Source organism: Ornithorhynchus anatinus, chromosome 14, assembly GCF_004115215.2.
Source record: "Ornithorhynchus anatinus isolate Pmale09 chromosome 14, mOrnAna1.pri.v4, whole genome shotgun sequence".
Classification (NCBI taxonomy): Eukaryota; Metazoa; Chordata; class Mammalia; order Monotremata; family Ornithorhynchidae; genus Ornithorhynchus; species Ornithorhynchus anatinus.
Window position 1 is genome coordinate 31,951,336 of NC_041741.1, and position 26,858 is coordinate 31,978,193.

At 46.4% G+C, this 26,858-nt stretch overlaps 1 protein-coding gene across 2 annotated transcripts in view; it reads right to left on the reverse strand.

The window, feature by feature from the left end:
- The window catches only part of ATP2B1 (ATPase plasma membrane Ca2+ transporting 1), a 96,752-nt gene extending 75,428 nt beyond the window's left edge, over positions 1-21,324 (reverse strand). Inside the window, exon 1 of one of the 2 annotated variants that reach the window (XM_029078787.2) lies at positions 21,180-21,324. The gene's annotated coding sequence lies outside the window, so the exon portion shown is untranslated. Of the gene's footprint in view, positions 1-14,441; positions 14,610-21,179 lie in introns of those variants that run through there. The other variant, XM_029078788.2, reaches the window with a different exon arrangement.
- Positions 21,325-26,858: the final 5,534 nt, after the last annotated feature.

Sequence of the window (26,858 nt, forward strand, 5' to 3'; positions counted from 1 at the left end):
GCAAGGCCGGTGAAGGGATCCAGCCTTAGGGAGTTTGACAGAATACAGTTCTCCTATCAGGCAATCATATTTAATGAGCACTTGGGAGAGTACCATACAACAGAGTTGGTAGACATGTTCCGAGCCCACTAAGGAGCTTAGTCTAGAGGGAGAGACTGACATTAAAATAAATTATGGATGTGTACGTAAGTGCCACAAGGCTGAGGGTGGAGTGAATATCAAGTATTTAAGGATATAAAATTGAAGTGCAGGGAGAGGGAGTAGGAGAAATAAGGACTTGGTCAGGGAAGTCTTCTTGGAGGTGTGATGGGGGGTTTGCATTCTTACAAAGTATCATGTTAAGGAAAACTGATGCCGTACTGCTCCCGGTGTCCCAGGCTGTGCAAATCCACGTAACCACTACTTTCAATTTCTTCTAATATCATGCCATGCTTTATCCAAACAGGTTCACATTGTCTGAATCAAGTCAGTGGTATTTACTCCGTGCCTTACGACATGCAAAGCACTGAGTTTGGGAAAGTGCAAGAACATTCCAGATCTACTACTAGCATTCCAGATAAAATGTGTAGAGAAATCATATGCTGTGACAGACTTAAATATACCACCATTCCAACCCCCCTGCTAATGGTGGACTTCAAGCTGAGGGGAACTGGAAATTGTCGCTCCTCGCCTTTCTGCTACCAGATTTCTCACTAACCACTCTACCCAGGTTGGGTCTCTTCTCAGCTTTTTTGTCCCTGCTCACAGAGGAAGTTAAAGAAGTTACTAATTCTGAAACCTGTGGGGATCTGTTGCCTAGAGCTAGTAGAAACCCCAGTTGGGGTTTTGGGGGAATGGCCACCTCTTTGGATTGGAAAATTCTGCCTCACTGACCCTAGCTAATAGGGAAGCGGTCCAGCTGAGCCCACAGCCTAGTAAGTATGAAGAGGCAGCGTGGCTTTGTGGATAGAGAACGGGCCTGGGAGTCAGAAGGACCTGGGTTCTGATCTCAGCTCTGCCACATCTGCTGGGTGACCTTAAACAAGTCACTTCACTTCTCTGGGCCTCAACCACCTCATTAGCAAAATGGGGATAAGAGTGTGAGCCCCATGTGGGACAGGCACTGTGTCCAATCTTATCAATTTGTATCATCTCCAGTGCTGAGAACAAGTGCTTGGCATATTATAAGTGCTTAACAAGTGCCATAATTATGATAATGATGATGATAGCCTCCCACTTACGCAGAAACTCCAGACCAATGAGCAGTAATTTTACAATAGTGAAAGAAGGATGGTGGCTGGTTAGAATAAAAGTTACTAAAGTTTTCTAATTTTGCAAAAATGTAAATTTGTAGGTCCACTAGCCACTTTAACAGCCGTAGCACTTATTTGCCTAGGGAGCAGTGACCAGTCATTTCAGGAGAGCAGAAAACTTGGAGGGCAAAAGAAAGTCAATCAGGGTTAAACCTTTGCACTTTTTTAGTAAAGATGCATTGCGGGGATTTTCCCCACAGTGGTTCTGAAGGGAAATCCCAACAGGAGGAATTTGCATTTCCCTTTTCTCCCCGGGGGCTCAGCACGGCTAAGAATGAGTATTGGTAATCACTCTCTGGGTAACCAATTGTCAGTGATTCCACTCCTTAATCTGTTTAAGGAAACATGGATTTTCATCCACCCAAAAATGCCAGCCAAAGTGAGCTCACTAAGTTAAAAGTCATTCGTGGAAGTAGTTGAAAATAAATAAGAGCTTTAAATAAAGGAAAGCTAAGTATCTAAGACACACATGAGGCATAAACAGTGATTCCAGTACAATATTCAATATTCATTTCAGAAAGGAATTTTGGACTTCAGTTTATTTAATGACTTTTCAATGTACTAGGTGTAAAATGATTCTATAATTAAGAAGTTTGACCATCAGTAATATTTTTCCTTTGCAAAATTCATCTAAACTTACTGAGAACGAGAAAAAGAAATACAGCTTGAAAAAATGAGCTATATTAGGTAGAGTTATATTAGGAAACCATACTTTTAAACTCTACTTATGTTTTTCTCCTAGGAAAAGAACAAAGAATTACAATCAGTAATACTAGGTACTATGCTCATAGTACCTTGCTTGCTCTCTTCCCTTTCCCCCTACCCCCCACCCCCAGACACCCATACACATGCTCCCATTATGGCCCAGGAATGTGTCAGCCAATACTATTTATTGATTTGATGTTGATGATACCTGTCTAGCAGTTGGAAAATGCTTTTCAGAAAGTAAGGGCGAAATCCGCACGGGGTATCAGAACATTAGGCATTTTGGGGGGCGAGGGGGGGGGAGGTTGGAATTCAAGCCATGAAATCAAGTTTTCAAGCTCATTTTTTATATTTCATTGAAAGGCTATTCCTCCTGGCATTTACAAAACAAGGTTTACATGTTAATAATCATAACCCGGGGAAGCAGTGTGGTCTAATGGATAGAGCACTGGCCTGGGAGTCAGAAGGAACTGGATTCTAATCCTAGCTCCACCACTTGTCTGTTGTGTGACCTTGGGCAAGTTACTCTGCTTCTCTGTGCGCCTCATTTACCTCATCTGTAAATGGGGATTAAGACTGTGAGCCCCATGTGGGACATGGAGAAGCAGCGTGGCTCAGTGGAAAGAGCACGGGCTTTGGAGTCAGAGGTCATGAGTTCGAATCCCAGCTCTGTCACTTGTCAGCTGTGTGACTGTGGGCAAGTCATTTAACTTCTCTGTGCCTCAGTTACCTCATCTGTAAAATGGGGATTAAGACTGTGAGCCCCACGTGGGACAGCCTGATTCCCCTGTGTCTACCCCAGCGCTTAGAACAGTGCTCGGCACATAGTAAGCGCTTAACAAATACCAACATAATTATTATTATTACATGGACTGTATCCTACCTGATTAGCTTGTATCTAGTCCAGCACTTAGTACAGTGCCTGGCACAGAGTCAGTGCTAAACAGATATCATTAAAAAAAAAATAACTTGAGTTTATAAAACGCTTATAGTTACAAAGTACTTTCCCACTGTATTTCATTTTATCCTCTGGGAGGTGTGGTTAAGGGAAACAATCCCAGAGAGCGTCCTAGCCAGGGATCAGTGTGGGAACTTCGGGAAACTACCCTGAACCTCGAAGGAGTGGTGCCAAGAGAATTCATTTCCCTCTCTCTCTGACAGTTAAAGCTCCTGCACCTCTTTTAGGACCAAATGCTGCTCCTAGCTCAGTGTTCTTCCCACCGGGCTACACTCCCTTTGTTAAATCGGTAGAATAATTGTTCCTCTAGAAAAAGAGAGGGAGGACAGGCTTGGAGTAGGACGTGGGTAAGCCCTGGCGTAAGCACTAGCTCTGAAAATGTGCAGGGTAGAAACGGAAAGAACAAGTGATTAGAAGGGATGGGATGTTGCTCTCTCGACAAGGACCACGAGCAAAGTCTTCCTAGGACTCTACTGCCTCTCTCCTCTCCTCAGGTCTACACCATTCTTGGAAGTGGACTTTTCTCAGATGTTATAAACGTGACCGTTTATAACATAGTCAAAATTTCATTTTAGTAAAAACAGCTTCTGATGAACTTACTTTAAACAGCACGTGAAAGCCTAAATATCCAGATTTTAAAATATATAATTATCAAGGTACTTGTTAAGCATTTACTACATGCCACGGACTGTATACTAAGCGCTGGGGTAGATTCGCTATAAATCATGTTGGACACAGTCGCCGCCCCACTCAGGGCTTCACGGTTTCACTCTGAGGGAATAGGATTTAATCCCTAATTTACAGATGAGGGAACTCTCATGTCCCTCTAATACACTAACAATGGACTCCTAAAGATATGTACACCAGAGTAATCACATGAAATCGGTCCTAAAAAATTAATTGTGACCATGTCAATATTTGGGAATAACATTGGTGTTAAAAACTGAATTACTTGCTAAAACGAAACCCTTGGTTGGTTATGTATTTGTCTCAAACAGAGTAATCAAAAATAATCTTGGGTTCTTTTGTTTTTAGCAATGTCAAATAACTTCAAAGGCCTGAACGAAATTGTTGGCTTAAGTATAAATCTTCCTCAGATTGCTGTCCTCCACTCCTATCCCAGAGAAAACAATGTTGCTACATGAAGAGACCAAGCGTTCTTTCCAGCTACCACATTTTAAAAATACAACAAATGCTCCTTTAAGTTACGTAGAAGTTAAAGACATCTTTAGCGTCTGTAGTTGCATTTCTCAAAAGGGGGATTCTCCAAATTGCATCACTTGCTTTTGCATCCTAAACTTCTAAGAAGTTAAACTATCCCACTCAAACTCCTGGATTCAAAGGTTACCTAAAATGTAGAATAACCCTCTATAATGCACCATTTAACAAAGTCAGTTGATGCAAGCTCCCGTCCTATCTCCCACTCCCTATTTATGAAGCAGTTTCTATTTCCCTTATCCCTACCAAGAAAGCCAGGTTTTATTCTACACCATGGCAAAAGCACAAGAAAACAAAAACAAAAAAACCCCGGTTAACTTATTTTTGCTTAGAGAACAAACAAACCCTCTCTGCTAAAATTTTAAGAGGCCGTAAAATACATTCAGAAGGACGTGATTCCATTTGCTAGACTCAGACACACAATGCGAAAAACAAAAGACACACATATGGAGGCACACTAGACAGAAATTTAAGTGTATATTTTATAATAAGGTCCCCAAATATCTTGAGACTATTCCCTTAAATTTTAAACTCAGGACACAGTTACATATAACGAGAGTATGGATTTTTTAAGATTTTACTTGATTTAGCCAAATGTGGACTTCAAACTGAGAGAAAAACAAAACTTTAAAAAAGACTTAGTCTTTCTTAATACTTTCTCTGACAAACCGGGCCAAAGGTGTTTTATTAATCTATTCTAAAGAGGTCGATTAGGTCGACTTACTGCATTTCTGTGATGAATCGTCAATATTTCCACTGTCATCAATAGACTTAGCTTGAACTTTGCAATGTGACACCTGGAAAGTCTGGACATCTTTAAATACTTCATAAATGTTTTGTTTTTCCTGGAGGATTTCCCAAAGTCTGGAATTTCCTTTGATAACTGGCACCCGGGGTCAACCTTAGTCTTATCTCTTAAATAAACCAAAGAGGGAGGAGACTCCACTTCTGCCTGTCCCAGCTTGTAAACTGGTTTGGCCCGGGGTTGTCAATGTGGGCCACAGTACCCCTGTTCAGCCAGGGTCCCCAGACCGCTAGGGACTTCGGAGCCACACGGCCCGTTCACCGACGGCGGAGATTCAGCCTGGGAGCAAGATGCATCCACAGTTGGGTCAAAGCCAGTCCGTCGGGTCAGCAAACTGAGGCTGGAGAGGTTGGTGTGGCTCGAGATGTGGCTTCCATCAACATTCTGTTTTTGTTTTATGGCTTTTTGGTTCACAGGGGTTGGCCGCTCCATGGCTATACGCCAACCCCTGTAATAAGAAGTAAGTTCTATAAGGAAAGCTGCATGGCCTAGTGGGTAGAGTATGAGCCTGGGAGTCAGAACGATCTGGGTTCTAATCCCAGCTCCATCACTTGTCTGGTGCGTGACCTTCGGCAAGTCACAACTTCCCTGTGCCTCAGAAACTTCATCTATAAAGTGGGGATTAATACCGTGAGCCCCATGTGCAACATGGACTGTGTCCAATCTGATTAGTTTCTCTCTACCCCCAGAGCTTAGTACAGTGGTGCTTAAATACCATCAAAAAAAAAGGTGACAACTCATTATTTGACAGACGCTTAGAAAAAACTAAAAAAACCACACATTCCTTTCACATTTTACTTTCACCCAACAATTTATGAGTGTCTTGTCTTGCTTTATGCTGTCAAGTCGTCTCCGACCCAAAGTGACACGATGGACACATCTCTCCGAGAATGCTCCACTTCTACCTGCAATCCTTCTGGTAGTATATCCGTAGAGGTAATAAAGAATGTGTCAATCTGAATCCATCTTCTGAAGCTGAACTATACTACAGTAGGTGATCAGCACAACAGTTAGTTGACTTTGTACAGGAAGTGAAGTTAATACTCCTTTTTCAGAAAGTCATGTTCATCTCATTAGGAGACATTAATTAATACTTTATTAACTTTAGCTAGGCACTGGTTTTATTCTTTGAGACAGTAATTTATCTCACGTGTCCCAGTGGTATCATAAATATACCCTATGCTACTTCAACTTTATTGACACTTTTAAAAGATTATTTAATTTTTACACACACATAAACCTAAAGCACAGCATTTATAGGATGATTAGCCTAATAAGTCAAACACTGAGGTTTTATTAAAGTTAAAAGTTTATAAGTTAAACTGTTGGTGGCTTTCACTTTGAGAAGGCAAATTAAATAGCAAGCTGATTTTTAAAAAATCTTTGCTTTAATACATTTTCAAAACTCTTAAAAATAGCAGTTGCTCATTACAGCCTCTATTGCTATCAACGGACTTATTTGATTTGCTTAATGGCACTTGTCAAGCATTTACTACATGCCAAAGACTGTACTAAGCACTGGGGTAGATACAAGATAATCAAGTTGGACAGTCCGTATCCCACAGGGGGCTCACAGTCTAAAGTAGGAGGGAGTAGGATTTCATCCTCATTTTTCATAAATAGGATTTAATCTCCCCCTCCAGACTTCAAGCTCTTTGGGGTTAGTGGCCGTGTCTTCCAACTGTGTTGTACTGTACTCTCCCAAATCAGCGCTCAATAAATAAGTGCAATTGAATGAACCAAAGTGCTTGGTAAAGTGCTCTGCAGAGAGTAAGCACTCAGTAAATACCACTGATTGATTGATTTACAGATAGAGGCACAGAGGTTAAGTGACTTGCCCAAGGTCACACAGCAGACAAGTGGCAGAATCAGGATTAGAACCCATTTTCTCTGACTCCCAGACCTGTGCTCTTTCCATTACGCCACACTGCTTCCCCATAAATTCTTTCTTGTTCGTTGAAAAGATAAAATAATAAAGCAATTTCGGTTTTGAAAAGTCTTCAAATTATTCACCATCTTATCTTCCCAAAATATATCTGGGTGCCAACATCAATGTTAGTTCAGTTAAATAACAGATCACATTGATAACTTCTTAAGAGTTAGGGTAAACAGTGACTTTTTTTTTTTGAGGGAGGGTGGAAAGATGAATCAGATTTTCTCCCTGCTTCAGCCCAGTCTCAACTCGGCCTCTAAAATAGTTTAGTTGCTCTCCAGATGTCACCGTACCATGAGCCAGTACATTACATATACACCTGAGGAGCAGAGAAGCAACGATGTGAGGGGTCTTTGGACCCATATCACGCATTAGTTGTCTCTTCATGGTCCCCTTGGCTCTTGGAAAATACAAGCTGAGGGATGAAAAGAAGCAGCAGTGGGTACCTGACCCCAACCGAGATAGTTCTTTGGGTGGGAGTCAAAAAGAGACAAAGAAGCAGCATGGCGCAGTGGCAAGGGCTTGGGCCCAGGAGTCAGAGCATACGGTTTCTAATCCTGGTTCTGTCATGAACCTGCTGTGTGACCTTGAGCAAGTCAGTTGACTTCTCTGAGCCTCAGCGATCTCGTCTGTACAATGGAGACTCTTCATACTATTTACGCTATGAGCCCGACCTGGGACAGGAACTAGATCCAACTTGATTGCCTACCCAGGTGCTTAGTACAGCTCTAGGTAGATAGTAAGCGCTTAACAAATGTTACAATTGCTATTATTATAGCTGCTCAAGATAGTGGATTAAGTCCTATGCTAGTCTTTAATGCCACAGAGGGTCCCAAATCAAAGGCAAGGCAACAGTTTCTCAAAAGGGTGCTGTGACATAAGTAGATAATTGGGTGAATATCCACTGTTCTGCTTCTACCACCTTTCTGAGAAGGAAGTAGATCAGAAACCAAGTCCTGGACAAATAAAGCCAGACCAGCTCTGGTCCTGAAAATGAATGATGAAGAAAAACGTGCATCTGTGAGAGATGGAGGCATGGAAGTGATACTAATCCTACCGCACATAAAATATGATGAACCAATTCTCTGCCAAGCCTCAGCCTTAATTGTTATGTATCTTTACCTCTAAACTCTAAGCTTGTTGTGGGCAGGGATTGTGTCTGTTTGTTATAACATTGTACTAAGTGTTTGGGAGAGTACAGTGCTCTGCACCTATTAAGCGCCCAATAAATACGATTGAATGAATTCATATCAGGTCCCATGGTGTTTCTAGGTTCCACTCTGCCACGGCTACTCCTAATCTCATTCTATCTTCCCAAGGACACTGGACGGAATGAAGGAATATGTAACCATCGTGGCATCGGAACCAAAAGTGTCAGTTGTTAACTGTGTGGTGACAGTTGTTAACTGTCACAGCTGTGACTTCCTACGCCTTTAGGAGCTTCCTTAAACCTTAGACAAAAAAAGGCAGCAGACAGTGGGGTTGGACCAAGGGCAAGAAGAGCTCCAAAAGGCCTCACCCTTTCTTTCATCTTTCCCAGAAGCCAGTGACCCTGCTCATACATAATTATACGTGGACTCTACTGCCTAGAAATTACAAGACAATTTTTCAACCCATTCTTCTGGAGCACCTTAACAGCTCGAAAGATCATAAAATGCTCCCCCAATTTTGAGTGTAAAATAGTGTGGGAGCATCAACTACTGCTAAGGTGAAATTACAGATGAAAAAACAGAAAAGGAGTCAAGAACACAAGAGTGACTTTGTTAAGGGGCATGCCTGTGACGACCCAACCAGGTGACACCGCCGCAACTCGGGAGGGGGAAGATGGAGCCAGGAGTGTGGCTCTGTGTCCCTGAGGGAAGGGTAAATCCTCAGTCTAGTCCATCAGAGAGAAGGATTAGGGATGGAGTAGGAAAGCCGAAGAGTTGGAGAACCCCAGCCATCTTGAAGATGAGAGGGAGCTGAGCTGCGTGCCTGGGAGAGCAGGACAAGGGAAATCTGGTGCTTTGACCTCAAATGGGCACAGAGAAGGACGCCCCTGAGGTTTGGAGTGCATTGCTAGCGCTAGGTACGTGTAATTTATTTGCTTATATTAATGTCTGCCTCCCCCTCTGGACTGTAAGCTCGTTGTGGGCATGAAATATGTCAGTTATATTGCTATTCTGAACTCTCCCAAGCCCTCAGTACAGTGTTCTGTACACAGTAAGCGCTCAGTAAATACAACTAAGACTCGAGAGGAGTGAGACCCCTGCCCCTGAGGGGGACAAGGATGTTAAGAGACCCCGCTTCCAAAGGATTCGGAGAGGACAAAACTGGAACCTGGGAGACCCTGAGAGAAGAGGGGGAAGGAGCAGAGGTATGTGAGTCCCAGGACACCTACAGGGAAATAAAAAGTGTCCTGGAGGGAAACGTATTAGACCTAAAGAAAGGCGGTTTGAATCTTCTAGACCACATGCTCGTTGTGGGCAGGGGATGCATCTATTTACTCTTGTGTTGTACTCTCCCAAGGGCTTAAGACAGTGCTCTGCACAAAGTAAGTGCTCAATAAATACGCCTGAATGAATGGAAGTGCTTTCACTGTTTCTGAATTAAACTCTTTAACATTTCTGAGAGCTCAGATCTCGGTGCCTACCTGTGGTAGGGGCTGGAGAAGAAGCCCTGGTAGCGAGGGGACACACATAGACCTAGGAAGCTTTTGGGGAGAGGGTGGGAGGGGGGAGGCCGAGGGTGGGGGCGAGCACTTTCCCTGCAATCAGCCTGTAGCTACTCCCAGGAGGTAGGCTGTAGCTAGTCCCCAGTGACGTCTTTACCTTTAGGGAAACACCTGGACCTTGTTCTCTGCTCACAGTAAGCACTCAATAAAGATGACTAATTGATTGATTGGGTCAAAGTGAGGTGGCAGCAATAGGGATTCAGGGCCTTGGGGTGCACAGAGTGGAAAGATCCCCAAATCAAATGGACCAACTGGAGGACTTTAGTAGCAGGCAAAGACTGGGTCCAGGTGCCTTTAAACTGAATCTGAGGGCTCTTGTGGTTGGATTTAGGGATGATAATAATAATAATTATGGTATTTGTTAAGTGCTTGCTATGTGCCAGGCACTATCCTAAGCACTGAGGTAGAGACAAGATAATCAGGTCGAACACAGTCCCTGTCCTACATAGGGCTCACAGTCAATCTCCATTTTACAGATGAGAAAACTGAGGCAAAGAGAAGTTAAGTTGGTATTTGTTTGTTAAGCGCTTACTATGTGCCAAGCACTGTTCTAAGTGCTGGGGTAGACATAGGGGAATCAGGTGACTAGCCCAAGGTCACATAGCAGACAAGTGGTGGAGCTGGGATTAGAACTCATGACCTTCTGACTCCCAGGCCTGTGCTCCATCCGCTATGCCACGGAGGAGATTCCCCCGGTTACCTCGCAACGTCTATTACGAAATTTATGTTAAGAAGAACATTTGCCAAAGATAGTGTTCTCCCATGTCTCATCTATTTCAATCCTGCACTCACCCTGGGACAAGAGCTGACAATCCCCCGCAGTGAGTCATAAGAATTGCTTTATGCCAACAGAAATGCAAAGACCACAAACATTACACTTTTGCTGAAGAAGTTTTTAAAAAAAAAGTTACTTTAACTCACCAAATGTAAAATTCTTCCTTCCAGATGAACCATTTTATAAAAGTAAACTCATGCTCATGTATTGGTTGCAATGAAGATCCTATATTTTTTAAGTAGAGTTATCAAGTTTTCCCTCATTTCCAAATCATATTCTATTTATAAAAAAATACTTTTTTTACTTCACTTTCAAAATTTTTGGTTTGGGCAGGGCTGGGTATCTATTTTAAGCCCATCGTTAATTTCTGGGCTCCTGAACTGACTCTTGGGGTCTGCTGTTGGTGACTTTAAGCTTTGTAGAGTGCTCTGCCCATAGTAAACACTCAATAAGCATCATTGACTGATAGTAGCAATCAAGGGAAATGAGCAATACCTCCAAAAGGCATTAAGTCATACAGATTACTGAGGAAATGAAGGTTAATCTTTCTTGGACTTTCACAGTCTTAATTTCTTCAGTGTAGTCTTTATCATTTTGCCCTTCAGAACTGAGTCTGGTATGTTGGTACACGAGGAATGGAAGAGATGATACTGAGATATTTGAGGGGCAAAGGAATTTCAATATTTGGAGAATTTAAGAGTGCTTCACGGGTTCAAATTCAATAGTATACCAATACTATCTCAACATGGATTTATGCAGGCTAAGTTACAGGCTATGATAAAGTTCCACTTTTCATCTACGCTCACTTTATTGATACATCAGGACTCATTGCCCTGTAGTTGAATTACACCACAATCCAACTCTAGCAGCCGGATGTCACACCCGCTAATGAGCATGGCATGCTTAGAAGGCGGCCTTCTGGGCCACAATGCTGGGGTTCAATTAATGTCTAGGATGATGCTGATGATGATGATCGAGAGGAGAAGGCTGCTGAGTAACGGCAATCACAGACTGTAAACATTTAGCTTACTCTATACTTAAAATTATCATAAACTGTAAATAAAAATTTGAGTTGGCACCTTTTAAATAAGACTGCTTAAGGTTACCATGACATGGAACCAATCGACCACAAAATAATGTATTTTTATAGACCGTTGTATATACAGATTGAACGTAAGGATTACAGTCCTCTAGACTGCAAGGTCGTCGTGGGCAGGAAATGCACCTTCCAATTCTGTGGCAATGTACTCTTCCCGAGTGCTTAGTTCAGTGCTCTGCTCAGAGTGAGCACTGAATACCACTGATTGCTTAAAACTCTAAACAAAAGACACATCTATGTAAAACTACACTAGAAACCATTTTTATAAGCAAATACTATTTTGACTATTTCCCTGTTGATCACAACAAATAAATCTTTGGCCACCAAGTTAATAACCACGTTGTAATTTAGACAGGAAGGACTCCGTAATACTTGCCGCGTTTTCCGTCCTAATAATGTTCAACTTGTTTGGGATGGGTTTAAAGGTGAATTGGGACATTTAAAAAGTACCATAGTTAAAAACAGTTTTTGAGAGCTAAGGTTTACCTTTAAAAAGGGACCCAAAAAAGGTCACTAAATCTAATTCAATTTTATTTATTGAGTGCATACTGTGCGAAGAGCACTGTATTAAACTCATGGGGCGTACTAAACTCGTGGGGCGTACAACAGAACAATAGAACAGGCATAATCCCTACCCACAATGAGCTTTTCTCAAAACATAAAATAAATTACTTCCTCAGAAAAGCTGCCTATGTTAACTTGGATTATAAAATTAAATTACGATCTATTTCTATACCAAGTGGATATGACTAATGTTCTTGATAGCATCATGAATAAGCACAGGGAGCAAAACAAAACCTTGTTTTTGATAAGATTTTTCTTCAGAACCACAGTACCAACTGGGCACCCAACATGGGCAAATTACTGCCGTAGGTGTTTGGGGATAAACAACACGGCCCAGTGGAGATAGCACAGGGCTGGGAGTCAGAAGGACCTGGGTTCTAATCCCGGCTCTGCCACTCGTCTGCTCTGTAACCCTGGGCAAGTCACTTCACTTCTCAGTGCCTCAGTTACCACACTGTGAGCCCATGTGGGGTGGGAACTGTGTCCAACCTGATTAGCTAGAATCGATCCCAGGGCTTAGAACCATGCTTGACACATAGTCAGCAATTAACAAATACCACAATTATAATCATTACAATACAATCCCTGCCTGCAAGGATCTTGTACTCTGACAGAAAGTCAAGCAAACCTATCACAATCACACTCCTCTGGCAGATAAACCTAATGATCTTTGAAATGAGACGCTTTATCTCCATTTTTCTTTGGGCATAAATTTAACAGTTACACTACCCTGCAGTATAAAATTTCAGAGTTAATACTACCGGGTTGTTCAATACACCTAGGACAGCACAATAAAGATGGCCTTTCTGTATGAACAGCGTGCTATCATTGATTGACTGAGTGACTGGATGAGTGTCCCTCTTTGACCTTTTGAGTCACCTAGGCGCCAATAGAAAATGAACTGCATCATCTACTTCGAGTTCAAAGGGCAACAAAAGACAGACAAGATTGAACCGTCTACGAAAGAAAAAAGACTCGGTTATATAGGAAATGTACTTTCTCTGATTAATTTCAGAGTAATGCCACCAAGTTGGAGCAGTTATAGTGGTGAAGATGCAGACTCCAAAAGATAAATCTCAAATAGCATTTAACAACCACATGAATTATTTAAAGCATCACGGTACTAGTAAAGAAATAAAATTTCCTCTTATTTTAGTGTTTTATCCATTTAACTTACGGATTTTCTATGCTTCGACTGCTGTAAGGTGCTCCGTAAAGGCAAAATATTGTAATAACTTCTATTTGTAAAAGTCCCAATGGAATATTCACTTTAGCTTAAGATCATTAATTATATTTTATATCGATTTTCAATGTCTTTCCCTGCTTACTCTGCAGCACTAACCAGGGTGGCGCTAGTGTTTTGTCTATGTAAAACATCTCTTAAACCTACACAAAATGGAGAAAAGCAGAAGTCTCAATCAATTTTGTTTTGAATCAGCAAAAATTTTAAGGGGATCAGGGAAGGAGAGAGGTAGGGGAAGAGGACGACAGAGACAGCTTTCATTTAAAGACGAAAGGGTAAACAATGCTTAATACCTAACCACAGAAGTCTGGAGAGGAGATACCATGCACACAATGGGGGCTGCAGAAGTATTTCTAGCTATCTACTTTACCAAGACCTGAATACAATATGACAATAAACAGATGCTAAAACCAAGAAAATCAATATTTGGCCTGGTGGAATGGTCTGAACTACGACTGCCAGGGGAAGCAACTCCCGCCCTGTGATTTATAGGGCTTTTTATTTAAGGCGCTGTATCCCACAGAACAGAGCACAAAATAATCGAGTCTTTGAGAATAAGCCACGGTAAAGATAAGGAGGAATAAATTGTGAGTATAATATCTTTTTCTAGGTGGATCAAAACCAGGCAGTCCTCCCACCAAATAGACTCATTTCAAAAAGCTAAAGGGTGGGAAAGTGAAAAATTTTAGGTGCATAGAACCCCTAATCCAGAAAAATGGAAAAAAAAAAAAAAACCCACCCTTTGGATTTTCAGGGATTCCTGAACTGTTTTCCTTTAAACTCGATGACTTGGGTTATTCTGAAAACATCAGGTTATAATTCAGACGTTTCTGAAAATGTGATCCTTTCGTCTATTGCCGGGCTTACCGATTCACACAGAGTCGGAATGAAAAATCAAGGGGATCTTCCTTTACGCACCTTTGAAAAAAATCTGACAGATAGACGGGTGGAAAGAGATTCATAAAACTAAAGCCTCAGAGAAAATACTATCATCTAATGTAAATGCAGACACCAACACGCGATGAAGGGCAGTGCATTAAACCCTAAAAAGCCCTTTTGAAGAGTGTCTAGGTACAATAACACCGTCACTGTAAATCAGGCAGAGAAATATGAACTAGAAGAAATCAATTTGTTACCTATTTCTGCAGGTCCGCTTCCTACAATGTCTCCAGCAGTTAATCCGCTCTATTTCAAATGACTCAATGAGGTACCGCTTCTGTCTCTGGCAACCCGGCCCCATTCTTCATGGGGGTTTAATCCCATTCGTGGTTTAGTTTTTCTACCTCAGAATTGCTCTAGTCCTCTTGCATTCTCAGAGCACACTGATCATCTACTGGTATTTACAGCTTTAATTTCCTCACAATTTATGCCCTGGAACTCTCACTTTCCTCTCTCACTGGCTAGTTAAACATTCAGAGTTTAAGGTATTCTTCCTGCCTCCAACTTTACTAGCTGCAGAGTCATTTTGATTCATTAGTCAAAGCAACAGTCTGCGTTTATGGGTTTATCAACCTGTGTGAAAGCATCTCATCCATGAGAACGTCAAAATTACTGCTACTAAGCGTGCACTGTTAAAAATTTAGGCCTAGCAGAATAACCTTGAATTCGCTCCCTGAAAATATTTTCAGCGGACAGCATATATTTTCAGTAGGTAGACAGGATATATTATTCCAGTTGCTCATTACAAAATGTTATCATATAGCGGCAGATAAGATTAAAAGTGTTGGAAAGCTTGATCGAAAAATGCCGCAGTTTCTCAAAAATACCCTAGAGAGGGAAAGTAAAGATTCGCATTTTCATCAGATTTTAAATGTCTATGTTCCATGAATGCCTACAAGGCCCAGAATTCTATACTCCGTTGGTAATGACATTGAATTGACTTCTTCAAATGATGCCATTTGATCTATTACCATATTTCATATTTTCAATAGTGATCTGGGAACAAAGGCATGGCCATCTCTGTGAGTGGAGAATTTTTGTTTTTTAAAAAGAACCAAAAAAAAGAGAGAGAGAGACCACATCATGAATGCACGGTCCATTAGCCCAAAGATTCTGGCGGATAAACCATGACGGGAATAGCTAGAGTCTTCTACCCACTTTACGAATGGTTCAAATTAACTCTTATTTGAATTAAATCCATACCTGTGTTTGTAGATGCAACATGAAGGAAAACACACTGTAGTTGTGTAGGAAGAATGAGATCGATAATATGCTATTGATACCGCACTTGCCTTATTTAAAAAAATTTAATTAAAAAAAGATATAAATTCAGCTATCGCTAAGCTTTTTTAAAAATTGCGGTGGTAAAGTTGAGGCCCTAGTTGAGGCTCCATCCAGTCAGAAACTGCCAGAGTTTTCGTTTTGTTTTGGTTTGGTTTTTTTAATCATAGTGGAAATTGTTTCTTCCAATGCAACTGCTAATGATCCACCGTTATTCATGCTAGAATTCTAGACAGCACAAGTGAAGAAGTCTCTTGTCAAACTGCACAGCGAGAACAAAGTTGATTTATGTGTATAAAAGTTGCTATAGTTACTTCCCAAAAGAACGGATCATGCTTTCATAGAGGAACGATTTTAATCTTCGAATGCGCTTTAAAATCTGTCAGAAGGATGGCACAAAATACTAAATTTTTCTGTATACAAGAAGTAACAGTGCGAGCAAAGAATTCAAAAACTGCTGAAATATCACTTTAACAATAACAGTATTTATTAAGCACTCACAGGACGCCCAGCACCGGGAAAGGGCATACTGGTGGCAATCAGATTCAGACCTGGTCCCTGCAGAGGTTCACAATTTTAGAGGGCTGGGCTTAGATAGAATGCAGGCTCCTAATTCCTTCCTTCTCCAAGGAGTCAATTCCTTATTATAAACCCAATGACCACTCTACATACACCCTTCATCACACTGCTAATAAAATGATAATGGCAATCAGGGGGCCCCTGCCATTCCCTGCTGCATTTTAGCTCAACGCTTCCGACATCGTTGTTGTACCCTCCTAAGCTCTTTCCATCCCCACCAAAAACTGAAAAGCCTAATATCACCGTAAAAGGACAAGCCGGGTTCATTTGGGGCTCAACCGGGGCAAAATATTTTTCCTTCAATCACTAAGCCAGTCAAAAAGAAGATAATCCCTGCCACACTCTGTGACAGCGAAGAAGCCCAATGCCACAGATAGGAAGTCGCCTTGGAATACTGTCGGTAGAAAGGGTTACCAACCTGGAAAAGTCCAATTGCAAAAATATTCGCGTCCTTGCACGAAATAATGTGGAGGGAAAGGTGCTGCTCTGACCAGCTGTGGCCAACTATCGCAGAACTGGGCCTGAGGAGCAGGGGATGGGGAGGGGAGAAGTCGCTGCTCAAGGACCCTTGCAAGCTGCAACCAAGGCAAAAATCGGGGCCCAAATCACCCCAAATGTCTCCAATAAAAGGGGGGTCGCAACGCACGCAGTAGGCGCTCAATAAATAGGCCCGGAGGAGGGGACACTCGATTCCCCTGAAGGCCGGACGGAGGAAGCCGACCCCTCCGGCGGCAAAGACGGTTCTGACACTGTGCTGCAATTCCCTTCCAACTTCAAAACCGGCATCCCCAAAAGCAAACACACCCAACACACCCCCACACAACACCCCCAACACACCCCCACACAACACCCCCACACATCCCAGGCCCTACCCCTAGCCGCAAGACACAGCGTTTTCCACAGTGACCATTTCATTCCTTCGTTCGTATGTATTGAGCGCTTACTAGGCGCAGAGCACTGTACTAAACGCCTGGGGGGTGGGGGGGGGAGGACAATCCCGCACTTCATCGTTCATCTCCCGGGGGCCAATCTCGACCTCCTCCCGGCCCTTCGATCGATCGGATCGATGAGAGCTAAGCGCTTAGTACAGTGTTCTGCCCGGAGTAGGTGCTCAGTAAATGCCGCTGAATGAAAGAATGTAAGAAACACAACTTGCCCGAGGAGGGAGCAGCGTGGTTCAGTGGAAAGAGCCCCGGCTTGGGAGTCAGAGGTCCTGGGTTCGGATCCCGGCTCTCCCACTCGTCAGCCGTGTGACTGGGGGCAAGTCACTTCACTTCTCTGGGCCTCAGTTACCTCATCTGTAAAATAGGATTCAATAGCTGTTCTCCCTCCTACTGAGATTGGGATTGGCCTCAGTTACCTCCTCTGTAGAATGGGGATTAACTGGGAGCCTCATGTGGGACAACCTGAGGACCCTGTATCTCCCCCAGCGCTTAGAACAGTGCTCTGCACATAGTAAGCGCTTAACAAATACCAACATTATTATTATCATCATTCTCCCGGTGCCTTTTGGCCGGAGAGCAGGGGGTTGTGATTGAGATGCTGTCCGCAGCGCTCTGCACAGGCCACAGGAACCCGCAGGTGCAGAGTGTTTGGGTGAGGGTCAATCGTACTTACAGAGAACTTAATAATAATAATAATAATAATAATAATCATGCTGGGATTTGTTAACCGTTATGTGCCAAGCACTGTTCTAACCGCTGGGGGGGTAGGGGGGGGTTACAAGGTGATCAGGTTGTCCCACAAAGGGCTCACAGTCTTCATCCCCATTTTACAGATGAGGTCACTGAGGCCCAGAGAAGTAAAGTGACTTGCCCAAAGTCACACAGCAGACAAGTGGCAGAGCTGGGATTCGAACCCATGACCTGTACTAAGCGCTTGGGAAGTACAATTCGGCAACAGGCAGGTAATCCCTGCCCACACCCTGCTGACAGTCCAGATAGGCATACACACACACACACACACACACACATATATATATATATATATATATATATACATATATATATATATACTAATGGTATTTAAGCGCTTACTATGTGCCAAGCGCTGTTCTACGTGCGCACTCTCTCTATATCTATATATGTAGATATGAGAGAGCGAGATAGGGAGGGAGACATCCAAAGCTTGGCTTTAGAGACAGGAAGGGCACACACAAACACACACACATATACATATGTACATATATATATATTAATAATGGTATTTGTTAAGCCCTTACTATGTGCCAAACACTGTTCTAAGCGTTCTCTCTCCCCCTCTCTATATATGTAGGTATAGAAAGAGAAATAGGAAGGGAGACACCCAAAGCTTGCCTTATTTTAAGACTGGAATGACACACACATACATATAGATATATATAATAATGGCATTTGTTAAGCCCTTACTATGTGCCAAGCACTGTTCTAAGAGCTCTCTCTCTCTCTCTATATATATGTAGATACAGAGAGCGAGATAGGGAGGGAGACCCCCAAAGGTAGGCTTATTTGAAGAGACGGGAAGGACACACACATACATATATACATAATAATGGCATTTGTTAAGCGCTTACTATGTGCCAAGCACTGTTCTAAGCGCGCTCTCTCTCCCTCTCTATATAAGTAGATATAGAAAGAGAAATAGGAAGGGAGACACCCAAAGCATGCCTTATTTTAAGAGACGGGAAGGACACATACATATATGTATAAGAATAGCATTTGTTAAGCGCTTACTATGTGCCAAGCACTGTTCTAAGCGTTCTCTCTCTCCCTATATATGTAGATATAGAAAGAGAAATAGGGAGTCACCCAAAACTTGGTTTATTTTAAGAGACGGGAAAGACACACACATACAAATATACATAATAATGACATTTGTTAAGAGCTTACTAGGTGCTAAGCACTTTTCTAAGCGCTCTCTCTATATACATAGGTAGGTATAGAGAGCGAGACAGGGAGGGAAACACGCAAAAGAAGCTTATTTTAAGAGATGGGAAGGACACACACATACATATATACATAATAATGGCATTTGTTAAGAGCTTCCTAGGTGCTAAGCTCTTTTCTAAGCGCTCTCTCTCTCTTTATATACATATGTAGGTATAGAGAGCGAGACAAGGAGGGAAACACGCAAAAGCAGCTTATTTGAAGAGACGGGAAGGACACACACATACATATATACATAATAATGACATTTGTTAAGAGCTTACTAGGTGCTAAGCACTTTTCTAAGCGCTCTCTCTATATACATAGGTAGGTATAGAGAGCGAGACAGGGAGGGAAACACGCAAAAGAAGCTTATTTTAAGAGATGGGAAGGACACACACATACATATATACATAATAATGGCATTTGTTAAGAGCTTCCTAGGTGCTAAGCACTTTTCTAAGCGCGCTCTCTCTCTCTATATACATAGGTAGGTATAGAGAGCGAGACAGGGAGGGCAACACGCAAAAGCAGCTTATTTGAAGAGACGGGAAGGACGCACACATGCATATATGCATAAAAATGACATTTGTTAAGAGCTTCCTAGGTGCTAAGCACTGTTCTAAGCGCTCTCTCTCTATATACATAAAAATGACATTTGTAAAGAGCTTCCTAGGTGCTAAGCACTGTTCTAAGCGCTCTCTCTCTCTCTTTATATACATAGGTAGGTATAGAGAGCGAGACAGGGAGGGCAACACGCAAAAGCAGCTTATTTGAAGAGACGGGAAGGACACACACATGCATATATGCATAAAAATGACATTTGTTAAGAGCTTCCTAGGTGCTAAGCACTGTTCTAAGCGCTCTCTCTCTATATACATAAAAATGGCATTTGTAAAGAGCTTCCTAGGTGCTAAGCACTGTTCTAAGCGCTCTCTCTCTATATACATAAAAATGACATTTGTAAAGAGCTTCCTAGGTGCTAAGCACTGTTCTAAGCGCTCTCTCTCTCTCTTTATATACATAGGTAGGTATAGAGAGCGAGACAGGGAGGGCAACACGCAAAAGCAGCTTATTTGAAGAGACGGGAAGGACGCACACATGCATATATACATAAAAATGGCATTTGTAAAGAGCTTCCTAGGTGCTAAGCACTGTTCTAAGCGCTCTCTCTCTCTCTCTTTATATACATAGGTAGGTATAGAGAGCGAGACAGGGAGGGCAACACGCAAAAGCAGGCTTATTTGAAGAGACGGGAAGGGCACCAAGTCCGGCTTGCCTCGACCTCCCCCCTCCCCCCCACCCCCCCTCCAGCCGCAGGCAGCCCCCTGGACGACGGGACGCAACGTTTCGCACGAATCCTGCCTCCTCGATCCTCAATCCATCCCTCCGATGGTATCTTACCGGGCGCCCGCCGGGTGCAGAGCACTGTCCTAAGCGCTCGGGAGAGGACAACGGGGCAACCAAGAGGGACGGGCCCTGAGGGGGTACGAGAGGGGGGCACGGGAGAGGAGGGAATGAGAAGAGGGCACGGGAGAGGGGGGGCACTGGAAGGGAGGGCACGGGAGGGGAGGGAAGGAGAAGACAGCACTGGAGAGGAGGGCACGGGAGGGGAGGGCACGGGGGGCACTGGAAGGGAGGGCACGAGAGAGGAGACCATGGGAGGCAAGGGGATGAGAGGAGGCCACGGGAAGGGAGGGCACGGCCGGGGGCCACGGGAGGAGGGGGAATGAGAGGAGGGCACGGGAGGGAAGGGTACGGGCGGCCAGGGGAGGAGGGCACGGCCAGGGAGGGCACGGGAGAGGGGGGCACGGGAAGGGAGGGCACGGGAGGGAATGAGAGGAGAGCACGGGAGGAGGGTACGGCTGGGGGGCACGGCCGGGGAGGGCACGGCCGGGGAGGGCACGGGAGACGGGGGCACTGGAAGGGAGCCCACGAGAGAGGAGACCACGGGGGGAAAGGGGATGAGGAGGGGCGGCCACGGGAGGGGAGGGCACGAGAGAAGGGGGCACTGGAAGGGGCGCCACGAGAGACCAGAGCCCGGGACGCGAGGGCAGGAGAGGAGAGGAGAGGAGAAGAGAGGAGAGGAGAGGAGAGGAGAGCAGGGCACGGCCCGGGAGGACAAGCGACAGAGCGGAGCAGGGAGAGGAGAACCCGGCCGGGGGCGCCCACCTGGAGAAGGCGGGGGCTCCGCACGGGCCGGCAGGAGGACGAGGCGGCGTCCGGTCCCGAGGGGCGTCCGGCGGCGATGGGGGGCGTCCGGGGGGGGCAGCCGGGACCCGCGCCCGCCTCTCCTCCGGGGCTCCTCCTCCCCGGACCGCGGGGGCAGCGCGGCCGAGGCCACCTCCGGAGCAAGGCGGGGGGCGAGGGGGGCCGAGGGGGGCGAGGGGGGCGAGGGGGGCGAGGGGGCCGAGGGGGCCGAGGGGGCCGAGGGGGCCGAGGGGCCGCTGCAGCCGCTGCTCCTCCTGCAGCTGCTGCAGCTGCCGCCTGAGCGCGGTCACGTGGCCCGAGGCGCGCGCCCGCGGGGGGGGGGAGGGAGGGCGGCGCGCCCGCGGGGGCGCGGAGGGCGGGCGGGAGGGGGAGCGGCCCCCCTCCCCTCGGGGTCCCCGCCCGCCCATTGGCCGAGCGCCGCTGACGTCAGAGTTTCCATGACGTCAGGGGAGGGCGGGGGCGCGCCGAGGAAGCCCGAGCCCGCCCTGCTCCTCCTCCCCTTTTCTTCCTCCCGGTCGCCGCTGGATCCTCCCCCCGCCCCTCCCCGGGCGCTGACTGTGTGCACGACGCTGCGCTCCCACCTGAGCTCCTCCGGCGGGACCCCGTCCCCGGGGGGAAAGGGGATTTTTCTTCCCCCCACCCTCCTCCCTTCCCTGGGGCGGGGGGGAAAGGCTGTTCCCCCTTTGGAGCTCTCTACCCGTGCCTGGGGCTGCCCAAGGCTGCGGGGTCTGGGGCGGCTGCAGCAGCTGGGGAGGGTGGGGGGCTTCTAGGCAGAGCTGTCCAGGCTGGGGGGCTGAGAGGGGTGGGGGGCTGAGAGGGGTGGGGGGCTTCCAATCCCTGAGCTGTCCAGGCTGGGGGGCTGCAGCAGCTGAAAAGGGTGGGGGGCTTCCAACCCTGAGCTGCCGGGGCTGGAGCTGCAGCAGCTGAGAAGGGTGGGGGGGCTTCTAGCCCCGAGCTGTCCAGGTTGGGGGGGCTGGAGCTGCTGCAGCTGAGAAGGGTGGGGGGGTTCCAACCCGGAGCTGTCAAGGCTGGGGAGCTGGAGTTGCAGCAGGAGCTGAGAGGGGTGGGGGGGTGGGGGGCTTCCAATCCGGAGCTGTCCAGGCTGGGGGGCTGCAGCTGCTGCAGCAGCTGAAAAGGGTGGGGGGCTTCCAACCCTGAGCTGTCAAGGCTGAGGGTCTGGAGCTGCTGCGGCAGCTGAGAGGGGTGGGGGGGGGGGGGCTTTCAAACCGGAGCTCTCAAGGCTGGGGGGGGGGGGCTGGAGCTGCAACAGCTGAGAGGAGTGGGGGGCTTCCAACCCGGAGCTGTGAAGGGTGGGGGAGTTTCCAACCCGGAGCTGTCAAGGCTGGGGGGCTGGAGTTGCAGCAGCTGACAAGGGTGGGGGGCTTCCAACCCGGAGCTGTCAAGGCTGGGGGGCTGGACTTGCAGCAGCTGAGAGGGGTGGGGGCTTACAACCCGGAGCTGTCTGGAGGGCTGAAGCTGCAGCAGCTGAGAAGGGTGGGGGGCTTCTAGCCCGGAGCTGTCGAGGCTGGGGGGGCTGGAGCTGCAGCAGCTGAGAAGGGTGGGGGGCTTCTAAGCCAGAGGTGTCAATGCTGGGATCCTGGAGCTCAGCAGCTGAGAGGGGTCGGGGGTGAGGGGTGGTTCCAACCCGGAGCTGTCAATGCTGGAGTGTGGAGCTGCAGCAGCTGAGAGGAGTGGGGGGCTTTCCACCCGGAGCTGTCAAGGCTGGGGGGCCTGGAGCTGCTGCAGCAGCTGAGAAGGGTGGGGGGCTTCTAACCCGGAGCTGTCAAGGCTTGGGAGCCTGAAGCTGCAGCAGCTGAGGAGGGTGGGGGGCTTCTAACCCGGAGCTGCCTAGGCTGGGGGGCCTGGAGCTGCTGCAGCAGCTGAGAAGGGTGGGGGGCTTCTAACCCGGAGCCGCCTAGGCTGGGAGGCTGGGGCTGCAGCAGCTGAGAGAGTTGGGGGGCTTCCAACCCGGGGATGTCAATGCTGGGAGCCTGGAGCTGCAGCAGCTCAGGTGGGTCGGGGGGTGGGGTGGGGGGCTTTAACCCTGAACTGTCATTGCTGGAGTCTGGAGCTGCAGCAGCTGAGAGGGTCGGGGGGTTCCAACCTGGAACTGCCAAGGCCGAGGGTCCGGAACGGCAGCAGCTGATGGGAGCGGGTGGGGGGCTTCTAACCCAGGGCTGTCACTGCTGGGAGCCTGGAGCTGCAGCAGCTGAGGAGCGTGGGGGGCTTCTAACCCAGAGCTGTCACTGCTGGGGGCCTGGAGCTGCAGCAGCTGAGAGAGTTTGGGGGGCTTCTAACCGGGAGCTGCCAAGGCTGGGGGTCTGGAGCAGCAGCAGCTGAAGAGGATGGGTGGGGGGCTTCTACCTTGGGGCAAGGCATCAGGCCCGGGGTGACCGGTGCCGCTGCAGCTGCCAGTGAGAGGGTCGACGTAAGACCGTAGCCGCGGCGCCAACCGAGCCAACGACCCCCGCCTCGAAGTAGCTGAAGCTCGATCGGCCAATCGGTCGTATTTATTGAGTGCTTAATATGTGCTTATTGGGTGCAGGGCACTGTACTAAGTGCTTGGGAGAGTACAGGGTAACAGAGTCGGTAGCCCGCGTCCCTGCCTACAAGGAGCTTACGATGAGTTTGATGGGGAGACGAACGTTTATATCAATAAATTACGGAGGTGGACATGAGTCTCCACGTGCCCGGCCATCAACTCTCCCAGCGCCTCCGTAGCTCTTTCGGCACGTTCCTTTCTTCCTTCCGGAAGTCCTCGGGGTTAAGAGAAAATGTGGCGAAACACGCTCTTGAGGGAGCATTCTAGAAAATGAAAAGAGCCTGCTGACCAATTACTCCTGCCTTCTTGGATATCCCTTTTTAGTAATGGCATCTGTTAGGCGCTCACTCTCTGCCGAACAGCGTACGCAGCACCGTGGTAGGAACACGATGAGCAAGTCAGGCGGTAGATGGTGAGCTCCATCTCTAGACTGGAAGGTCACTGTGGGCAGGGAACGTGTCTACCAACTCTGTGATGTTGTGCTCTCCCGGACGCTTAGAACAGTGCTCTGCACACGGTAAGCACTCAAATATGATTTGATTGATGAATGTAGCCCCTGTCTGACCTGGGGCTCGCAGTGAAGAGGGAGGGCGTACGGGTCGTCTTAGGCGGGAAATGTGTCTACCCACTCCGTTAGGTCACTGTGGGCAAGTCACTTCACTTCTCTGTGCCTCAGTTCCCTCATCCGTAAAATGGGGATGAAGACTGTGAGCCTCACGAGGGACGACCTGATTTCCCTGTATCTCCCCCAGCGCTTAGAACGGTGCTCTGCACGTAGTAAGTGCTTAACAGATACCAACATTATCGTATTCTCCCCGGTGGTCAGTACAGGGCTCTGGTCACGGTAAGCACTCAATCAATGCGAACGGTTGGTTAACGCCCCGTTTTCCAAATGAGGAAACTGAGGCACGGTGAAGGCGCGTGACTTGCCCAGGGTCACACGGTAAGCGCGTGGCGGAGCTGGAGTTAGAACCCAGGTCCTCTGACTCCCAGCCCCAGGCTTTCCACTGGCCACACTTGCTTCTCATTAAAGCAACTCCACGTTACCGTGCTCCGCCTTTGCCTCGTTGCTTTCACTTAGTCTCAGCTACAGAGGCCTCACCAGTGTGACTCAGGACAGATGGCGAATTTCTGTTTTCAAACACAATACAGTTCAGTTCTGTGAAAGCCAAAGATGAGTTCTGCAGAATTCACTTGTTTCTCTTAGCTCCGGGGCAGGCCAAATTAATGTTGGTAACCATCCAAGAGCCAACAGGCAGGCAGACATGCAAAGTGTTACTTTGCTACTGTATACATTAAAATAGCATTTATTTTTATAAAAATATTTTTAACAATCGCTTAGAGCCATACTTTCTTCTGTCCTACTGGAAGAATTAAAAATTCATCTTTCTGAGTCAGGGTACCCATCTCCCATGGTTCAAACTCTGTATTCCCGTGGGACACCACCAACCTTCCGAGCTTTACCCTTGACTTGCAAAAATTGGCACTGGGCAGAATAATAATAAAGCACTCCCTGTTTTGGGTTACTGTGAAAGAATGATGTTGTGTGGGATCGTAGATCTCTCTCTCTCGGCATGCCATTTAATAATAGTACTGGTAATAGTGATGGTATTTGTTAAGCGCTTGCTACGTGCCAAGCACTGTTCTAAACCCTGGGGTAGATACAGGGTAATCAGGGTGTCCCACGTGAGGCTCACGGTCTTAATCCCCGTTTTACAGATGAGGTCACCGAGGCACAGAGAAGTGAAGTGACTTGCTCAAAGTCACCCAGCTGACGACGACTGGCAGGGCCGGGATTAGAGCCCGTGACCTCTGACTCCCAAGCCCGGGCTCTTTCCACTAAGCCACGCCGCTTTTCAGAGCTCTTTGGCAGGAAAGTAGGTTGAGTGCGTTGTTATTTTGGTAAACGTCAATTTTTTCACCCCCTAAAATTGTTCCGAAAAGTTCAGAGACATTTAAGAATAATTGACTCCTTTCCTGCTTTTCATCCACGAAGGAGTCTCAGAACGAAAAAAAAAAATAAATTATACATTCTCCTTTAATCAAGAATTTGACATTAAAGTTTGCATGACTCATTACCATGGCACCCTAGGAAAATGGATAATGGATTTAATTAGAATGCATTTATATTGTTGGTTGCAGTTCGAAATGACACGAATGCCCCTAAAATATTGTGACCGTAATTTTACAACAATAATTACAGGCGATTCATAAACTCGATTTAACAACATATTTGGTCCTTCGATCGGTGGTGTTCATTGAGCGCTTAGTGTGGGCGGAGCCCCGCGCTCAGCTTTCTTCTGTTCGAATGCATATTACTAAAATTACGTGTTGGACGTAGTGCGGGAAGTTGCCACGTGTCGCATTTGGAATGTTCAATTTCTGTTTATTCAAATAATGTTGAAAATATACTTGCTGAAAATGGAATTAAAGATAATTCTCAATAACGTACAGACGTATCTGTCATTTCACCGTGTATCCCCAACGTAGCCATTACGCTGGACACCGGATTCCTTGTGGTGTTTCTAACGATTCATCGAGGAAACGTTCCTTGTGTGTCCCATCGGCGCTGCCACTGAACCAGCTGAGTTCAAAGATACCAGTGCCTATAGAATAAATATATTTTAGCCATCTTATCACCAAGTTATCTGTGATCGTTTCATTTGATTTGGTTTTATCCCCAGACATCAATCGATCCTTGTGTTATTGCGTGCTTACTGGGCGCAGGACACCGTACTAAGCACTTGGAAGGGAAGCAACGGAAAAGCGGCGTGGTCTAGTGGATAGAGGCCTGGAAATCCAAAGAGGATGTGGGTTCTCATTCTGCCTGGGCCATTCCTCAGTTACCCCATCGGTAAAATGGGGATTAAGATCGTGAGCCCCGTGTAGAACATGGACTGTGTCCAATCTGATCAACTTGTATCTACTCCAGACCTCAGTACAGTGCCTGGCACATAGTAAGTGCTTAACAGAGGCCATTAACCGCCCCGCCCCCCCCCCCAAAAAAAAAAAACAAGAGTTGACAGACACATTCCCACCTTACAGTGAGCTTGGAATCAATTGCCCCTACCCTTCTCGTCTTCTAAGCCTTATTATTA